We start from the raw sequence: 7,965 nt of genomic DNA, 5'->3' as shown, positions 1-7,965 counted from the left end.
ACTGTTTGAAACTGTTGAGCGCACGCCTCTGCAAAGTCACGCTCTTCTGTTTTCATTACGGTTAAAGCAAATGACTTAAGTTCCCAGTTTTTAGTGATGTGGTGCGCCGTCACACCCAGATAATTGTTGTTACTCATGGAGGTCCAGTGGTCTCCTGTCAAAGCAACATATTCCACTGAAGCCAAATCCTCTTCCTTCGTTTTCTTTTTAGCATCATAGAGTTTGTTGATTTTAGTAATCACTGTGCCTCTCGACGGTGGCTTGTAGAATGCATCGAAGGTTGCCACTTTCAAAACTTCTGCGAGGCCCGTGTCCTCAACAATATTAATCGGTCTACAGTCCTTGGCTATCCATCTGGCAATTGTGTCGGTCAGCTTCTCAGATGTTGTCTTACTTAATGCCCTGCATTCGGTAAGGGTGGTCTGATGCATGCTAGGTGGAACACCTGAAGTTGAAGCCCCATGAACTGCGCATGTCAAACTATGCAGTTTGACAATGAATGCTTGGCATTAATATGATACTTAAGGCTTGAGGTGCTTCAGTGAAAGGAAAAGTCCTTCCTGCACTGTGAGCAAACCACAACATGTTTGTTTACTGTTCCATCTTTGTTCTTTTTATACTCGAACTGTCCATCCAGAGGGCCAACGGGTTCTTTGGACTCTTCCATGTTGCTCGTGTCAGCCATGCTGTTTATGCGACGATGACTGGATGCAGCAGGGGTTGAATTGTGGTGTCACCGGCTGGGTGCAGTGCACATGCGCAGACTCTTTCTTCATCTTCAGTAGCTGTGCACACGCCTTCTCCATCCATGAACGCGGCAGGGGTTGAATTGTGGGTAAAATTGGGCGGGAATGCGTTAATATGTTAAAATAATTATCGCTGTTAATTCCTGAAATTAATTATCTCGCGTAAACGCATTCATTTTGACAGCCCTAATATATATATATATATATATATATATATATATATATATGTGTGTGTGTGTGTGTGTGTGCATGCAAAAAAAAGAAAATAATAAAAATTCTCAATCTTATGGTAAATATTTGTAAATTATGTGTGGAATAGCGGCACAGTGGTGTAGTGGTTAGCACTGTCGCCTCACAGCAAGAAGGTCCGGGTTCGAGCCCCATGGCCAGCGAGGGCCTTTCTGTGTGGAGTTTGCATGTTCTCTCTGTGTCCACGTGGGTTTCCTCCGGGTGCTCCGGTTTCCCCCACAGTCCAAAGACATGCAGGTTAGGTTAACTGGGGACTCTAAATTGACTGTAGGTGTGAATGTGAATGGTTGTCTGTGTCTATGTGTCAGCCCTGTGATGGCCTGGCGACTTGTCCAGGGTGTACCCCGCCTTTCGCCCGTAGTCAACTGGGATAGGCTCCAGCTTGCCTGCGACCCTGTAGAACAGGATAAAGCGGCTAGAGATAATGAGATGAGATGTGTGGAATACTGGTAATCTTGTTGTCATCATTGTTGTCACTATCAGTTCATATAATGTATCTATCTATATTTTGCCCAGATAGCAAAAGGGCGTTGATTCGATGGGGAATCATCGGCATGTTCTTCGACCATACGCTGTCGAATCATCGTGGATCACCGGCGTTGATTCAACACCGCTTTGCTCATACGAGTTTGCGTTGAAACGACGTTGAAAAGTGGATGGTGGCCGACAGAGAATAGACCCCCTTTCACCCTTTATTCAACTACGGATTTCGGTCGATTTATAGTTTAATTTTCGGCGATGATTCATCCAACTTTACTTCCTGGTTTATGTACAACAGGAAGGCTACAAATTAAGCAAAACAGGCTAAATTAAACTAGCTAACAATAAAGCATCAGGGCTCTTGCCTAGGATGAACACACACATGCATACTTCAACCATGAAAGTGAAACTTAATTTATATCAATGTGCGTAGGCTACGTCCTGTTTTATGTACAACAGGATATAAAAATGCATGCAACAATGCACCTCTCCTAATGTTTGTCAAGCTATCTAATGAGGCATAACTTTTAACATTTATAAGGAACAGAACACACTTGAACAAGTTCTTAGAAACATTTTATGATTTATTTATAATTTATAATTGTGGCCTATTCCTCCTGCGGCGCAGACACCTGTACATGGAAACAGAAAAACATAACCAAAATTAATTTGATGCAGCATTGATAAAGAAAATCAGCAGTAGGCTATGGGTTTCTAAATGCCACCCTACCTCACATCTCCTCATCCCTCCCTCTCTCTCTGGCGCATACTTAAGCCACTTCTTGATTGCGTCACTAAAAGTAGCATGTGTGCTCCCTGGCAGCTGCTTTTGTAGAGCATCTGAAAGAAAAAGAACAAAACAACATTGAGACTTTGCATGGTGATAATTGTTAAAGTTTGAGTTGTTAAGACTATGCACGTCACACTCTAGTGGTAGGTGGCAAGTAATGGTACTAGTACAGAAAATATATGTAAAAATCAGAAACCATAGATGTGAATCTTGTGACAATTTAAACGGGATTAAAAAAAAAAAAAACATTTTAATTTCCCCATTGACACAAAGCGGAAATAGAAATGCCACTACCGGACCGTTCGTCACTCAGTCAGCCTCCCTGGACTTGCCTGCACACCTGCTTTTTCTGAGTAAGGCGCCTGGTGAGTTTCTTAATCCTTTTTAATCCTTTGTATCTTTCACAATATGTTTGTTGTCGTTATAATCGTAATGTTACAGTTAGTGAAGGAGTTATCAAAGAACGTTTAGAAGTAGTGTGCAAGTACTTGCGACAGCTTACTATTTTACCCTCTTTTACAGCTTTGTGCACATGCATAACCTACCAAACAGGACATCATGGATCTTGGTGTCCTTAAACGCAGGTTTTTCCCCCTTTCCAGCCCAGTTAAATTGGCTGGCCAAGCTGTTGACCAGGAGGCTACGCAGCATCCGCCTCACTGTGACCCCTACGTCGGTTCCTCCACAAAGGGCTAAGGTAGACACCTGATAGAATAAAATGTAGCATGAAGACAATAATGAGACAATAATGAGGCTACACAAAAGAACAGGTCAGCTCAAAACGACATGCGACCTAGGCCTACATGCTCGATTTAAACGGTAAGTTTTCACACCAACGCTAAGTTTTCACTCCAACAAGACAACTACTTCGACTCGTTTTTCGATTGAATAATGCATCTGCATTGTTGTTGTTTCAAATGGATACTAGTTGAGGGAAATTTCTCCAACGCGTGATATGACTGAAGTTCATCATAACTTCTTAAACTACTTGAAATTGTATTCGAAATTCCCTTTATTAATAGTGACTGAATAATGGTACGTACCAGATGTCCAGGGATGAATGAAAATGTAGCGTGGTCCAGTGTTTTTCTCAATGTTGTTTCAATGGTCCAAGCGTAACAGCAGGCCGATCCACAAGAGAGTCACGATCCAACCGAGTGGTGTGGGAGTTTCACGTGCACCCAGGTATATAACGAAAATGACGTCATCCAGTAAACAGCAGTGGTAATCGCACTGCATTATGGGACAGCGTGGGACATCCAACGACATATCGCTACGTATACGTACTGGCCCTTTTTTATATCATGCCTTGAAATGAAAGTCAATACAACAGAGATGAGAGACACCGGGTATGAAAGTAACACCAGGATAAGTTGTAACACCACCATTCCCACCAGTTAGGTATAAGATGCAGGTTTTGTAACACTTTCAATCTTCTTAGAATTAATTTATGATCATCTTGGAAATGTTAAGTTATTTGCAAAAAAACTTTCAAAGATAGAAGGTCAAATCCATTGCTGAGTTAAGAAAGTAAACTGGTTTTTGTTCTTTTTTTTATCATTTACTTATCATTATCACTTATACCATTTACTCGTATCTATGTGTAAGCAGGATAAGACAAACAGTGGCAATTTCAGGCCCGTAGCCAGCATGGGGGGGGGGGGGGGGGGGGGAATCTTTTTTCCCCAAAGGTGGACTTCATCTGGCCCCCTACTCCCGTACCCCCCAAATACACGAGCACACTTCAAATCTTCTAATTTAGACATTTAAAAAAATGTTCTACAACACTCTAGCCTAGTGACTTACCAGTAACAAAATAGACTTGAAGTATTCAGATCTGCTCTGCATAAAGCAGCTAAATCCTCTCTCTGTCTCCTGGCAGAAAGCTCCTTGGTTTGCTTGTGTCTCAATCACAGCTGACTTCTTTTCACCTTTCCCATCAGCTTTGTTAGAACCCTAACACAGCACAAAAGTTTACCATTGTAGGCTTTTGATGAACCAAGTGCCTCGTAGGTTCACATACCGCACGCTGCCGTTATTTCCCCCTAATCACGAGTTTGTTGGTCTTCCAATATGGCGCAGGGTTTGTTTACTTCCGGTTTCGGGTGACGTCAGTGAAAGGGGTCTAATGGGGGCATTACCGCCACCCACTGGATTGGGGTGTAAAGCAGTCTGAACAAAACGTGTAAACATAAACATAGGAGAAATGAACCCGTTTTTCTAACTCGTCCTCACTTAGTCTACTTTTCTTTTTTGATTAGTCTGGATTTCATCTCATCTCATTATCTCTAGCCGCTTTATCCTGTTCTACAGGGTCGCAGGCAAGCTGGAGCCTATCCCAGCTGACTATGGGCGAAAGGCGGGGTACACCCTGGACAAGTCGCCAGGTCATCACAGGGCCGACACATAGACACAGACAACCATTCACACCTACGGTCAATTTAGAGTCACCAGTTAACCTAACCTGCATGTCTTTGGACTGTGGGGGAAACCGGAGCACCCGGAGGAAACCCACGCGGACACGGGGAGAACATGCAAACTCCACACAGAAAGGCCCTCGCCAGCCACGGGGCTCGAACCCGGACCTTCTTGCTGTGAGGCGACAGCGCTAACCACTACACCACCGTGCCACCCCTAGTCTGGATTTGATATTGTAAATTTAAATGTGAATCAATGTATATTCATCAGACATGAACAAATGAATAAATCTTGAGTAATCTTGAGGGGCGTGTGTGTCCGGGGGGGGGATCGAACGAACCCTCCGATCCCCCCTGGCTACGGGCCAGAATTTATATTCTGAACAATTAGTTGCTCATCCTACCAATGGTGAAAACTGGCTGGCAAAAGTGACGATGGTTCAACATTGTATATTCGACCTTCTCTGACGGTCGACAGATCAACCTTTACCCACGGTGATTCAACAGTGATAAATCGACCTTCTCCGACGGCGGAGAAATCGACGTTTCACGGCGCCGTTTCAGCGTTGATTTTCTGACTTACGACGGAAACCGACCATTCTGACCAAGAATCGGCGCCGTTTCAACGTCCCTCTGCTATCTGGGGTGTCTCATCTCATCTCATCTCATCTCATCTCATCTCATCTCATTATCTCTAGCCGCTTTATCCTTCTACAGGGTCGCAGGCAAGCTGGAGCCTATCCCAGCTGACTACGGGCGAAAGGCGGGGTACACCCTGGACAAGTCGCCAGGTCATCACAGGGCTGACACATAGACACAGACAACCATTCACACTCACATTCACACCTACGGTCAATTTAGAGTCACCAGTTAACCTAACTTGCATGTCTTTGGACTGTGGGGGAAACCGGAGCACCCGGAGGAAACCCACGCGGACACAGGGAGAACATGCAAACTCCACACAGAAAGGCCCTCGCCGGCCACGGGGCTCGAACCCGGACCTTCTTGCTGTGAGGCGACAGCGCTAACCACTACACCACCGTGCTGCCCCTAGTCTGGATTTGATATTGTAAATTTAAATGTGAATCAATGTATATTCATCGGACATGAACAAATGAATAAATCTTGAGTAATCTTGAGGGGCGTGTGTGTCCGGGGGGGATCGAATGAACCCTCCGATCCCCCCTGGCTACGGGCCAGAATTTATATTTTGAACAATTAGTTGCTCATCCTACCAATGTTGAAAACTGGCTGGCAAAAGTGACGATGGTTCAACATTGTATATTCAACCTTCTCTGACGGTCGACAGATCAACCTTTACCCACGGTGATTCAACAGTGATAAATTGACCTTCTCCGACGGCGGAGAAATCGACGTTTCACGGCGCCGTTTCAGCGTTGATTTTCTGACTTACGACGGAAACCGACCATTCTGACCAAGAATCGGCGCCGTTTCAACGTCCCTCTGCTATCTGGGGTGTATATCACACAATTTCTTTTCTTAACAAAGCATGGGGCCAATTCAAGTTGATGCTCTGCCCTCTCCCAGCTGATGGCTTGGCGGCTGGGCGCTGGTGTGGAAATGGGGCGGCCGGTGGTGTGCATTGCTACGTCTGGCGGCTTGCATGATCCTGGCTGGGGCAGTGCGTGGGCCAGTGAGGCTGGGCACCAACATGCTCCAGGTTCAGTCTTGACCGTTGCCTGCTAAAGAATGTTACAATCTCAATACGCCACACAAGCACTGTACACCTGCTGTGGAACCATGGTGCCAATATTTAATAATACACAGCCCAGGTCCACACCTCTTCCCACTTAACAACTCAGCATGGCTACCTGTTGACAGGGAAAAGAACAAATGCTCCTGGAAGAGGGTGCTCTTCCTCAGCCTCCTCAGATCCCAGGTACAACATGCCCAGGACTGTCTGCAGTTTGCGTACCAGGCAGGTGTTGGTGTGGAAGATGCCATCCTCTACCTGCTACACCGAGCCCACTTGCATCTGGATAAAGGAAATGGCACAGTGAAGATCCTCTTCTTAGACTTCTCGAGTGTCTTCAACACCATCCAGCCCCTACTGCTTCAGGACAAACTGAACAGGATGCGAGTGGATCCCTGCCTGGTCACCTGGATCTCCAGCTACCTCACTGACAGGCTGCAGTACATCAGGCTGAAGGACATCCCATCTGACACTGTGATTAGCAGCACCGGAGCACCCCAGGGCACGGTGCTGGCCCCTCTTCTCTTCACCCTGTACACTACGGACTTCTGCTACAACTCGGAGCTGTGTCACATTCAGAAGTTTGCTGATGACAGAGCCATCGTTGGGTGTATCAGTGACGACAGAGAGGAGGAGTATAGGAGCCTGGTGAGGGACTTTGCTGTGTGGTGCAACAGGAACCATCTGCAGCTCAACACCTCGAAGACCAAGGAGCTGGTCATTGACTTTGGGAGGTCCAGACCAAGGTCGCGACCAGTTCTGATCGAGGGAGTCGAGGTGGAGGCTGTGGATTCCTACAAGTACCTCGGGCTGTGGCTGGACAGCAAGCTGGACTGGACTTGCAACACCAATCACTTATACAGGAAGGGACAGAGCAGGCTATACTTCCTTAGGAGGCTGCGGTCCTTTAACATCTGCAGGAAACTCCTGTGGATGTTCTATCAGTCTGTGGTCGCCAGTGTCCTGTTTTACACCGTGGTGTGCTGGGGGGTCAGCACATCCAAGAAGGACACATCCAGGCTGGACAAACTGATCAGGCGGGCCGGCTCTGTGGTCGGCATGAAGCTGGACTCTCTGGTGACGGTGGCAGAGAAGAGGTCTATGGACAAACTATTGAACATCATGGACGATGCCAGTCACCCTCTGCACACCGTCATCAGCAACCAGAGGAGTCTGTTCAGTGACAGAATGCTCCTTCCCAAGTGCAGGACGAACAGACTCAAAAACTCCTTTGTCCCTCATGCCATCAGACTGTACAACTCCTCTCTGGGGGGGAGGAGGGGTAACAGGAGAACAGAGGATGGGAAGAAGCAGTAGCCTAGCCTAACAATAAGCAATACCGGACAATGTGCAATATAACGTGCAATATAAAGTGCAATATCTCTCCTGCTGCCCCCCTTTTTCCCTTTTCCCCCCTCCTCTCTCTCCCCCCTTCCTCTCTTCCCCATATCTTGTTCTTTTTATATTTGTATATGTAAATACTTAATTCATTTTAATTTATCTAGAAGTTTTTCTTTATTTCTTTTCTCTGTTTATCTGTAATGATGCTGCTGGAATCTTAATTTCCCT

General features: G+C 46.0%; 1 long non-coding RNA gene across 1 annotated transcript; it reads right to left on the bottom strand.

Moving 5' to 3' along the window:
- Positions 1-2,862: 2,862 nt before the first annotated feature.
- Positions 2,863-4,168, bottom strand: LOC132885943 (uncharacterized). Its single transcript, XR_009654643.1, has 3 exons — positions 4,072-4,168; positions 3,309-3,573; positions 2,863-2,970 (listed from the first exon to the last, which is right to left on the bottom strand). It is a non-coding gene; the product is annotated as an uncharacterized LOC132885943 (long non-coding RNA).
- Between the last annotated feature and the right edge of the window lie 3,797 nt (positions 4,169-7,965).

The sequence above is a fragment of the Neoarius graeffei genome, chromosome 5 (assembly GCF_027579695.1).
Source record: "Neoarius graeffei isolate fNeoGra1 chromosome 5, fNeoGra1.pri, whole genome shotgun sequence".
NCBI classification, from domain to species: Eukaryota; Metazoa; Chordata; class Actinopteri; order Siluriformes; family Ariidae; genus Neoarius; species Neoarius graeffei.
This window is presented reverse-complemented; position numbering and strand designations above follow the sequence as displayed.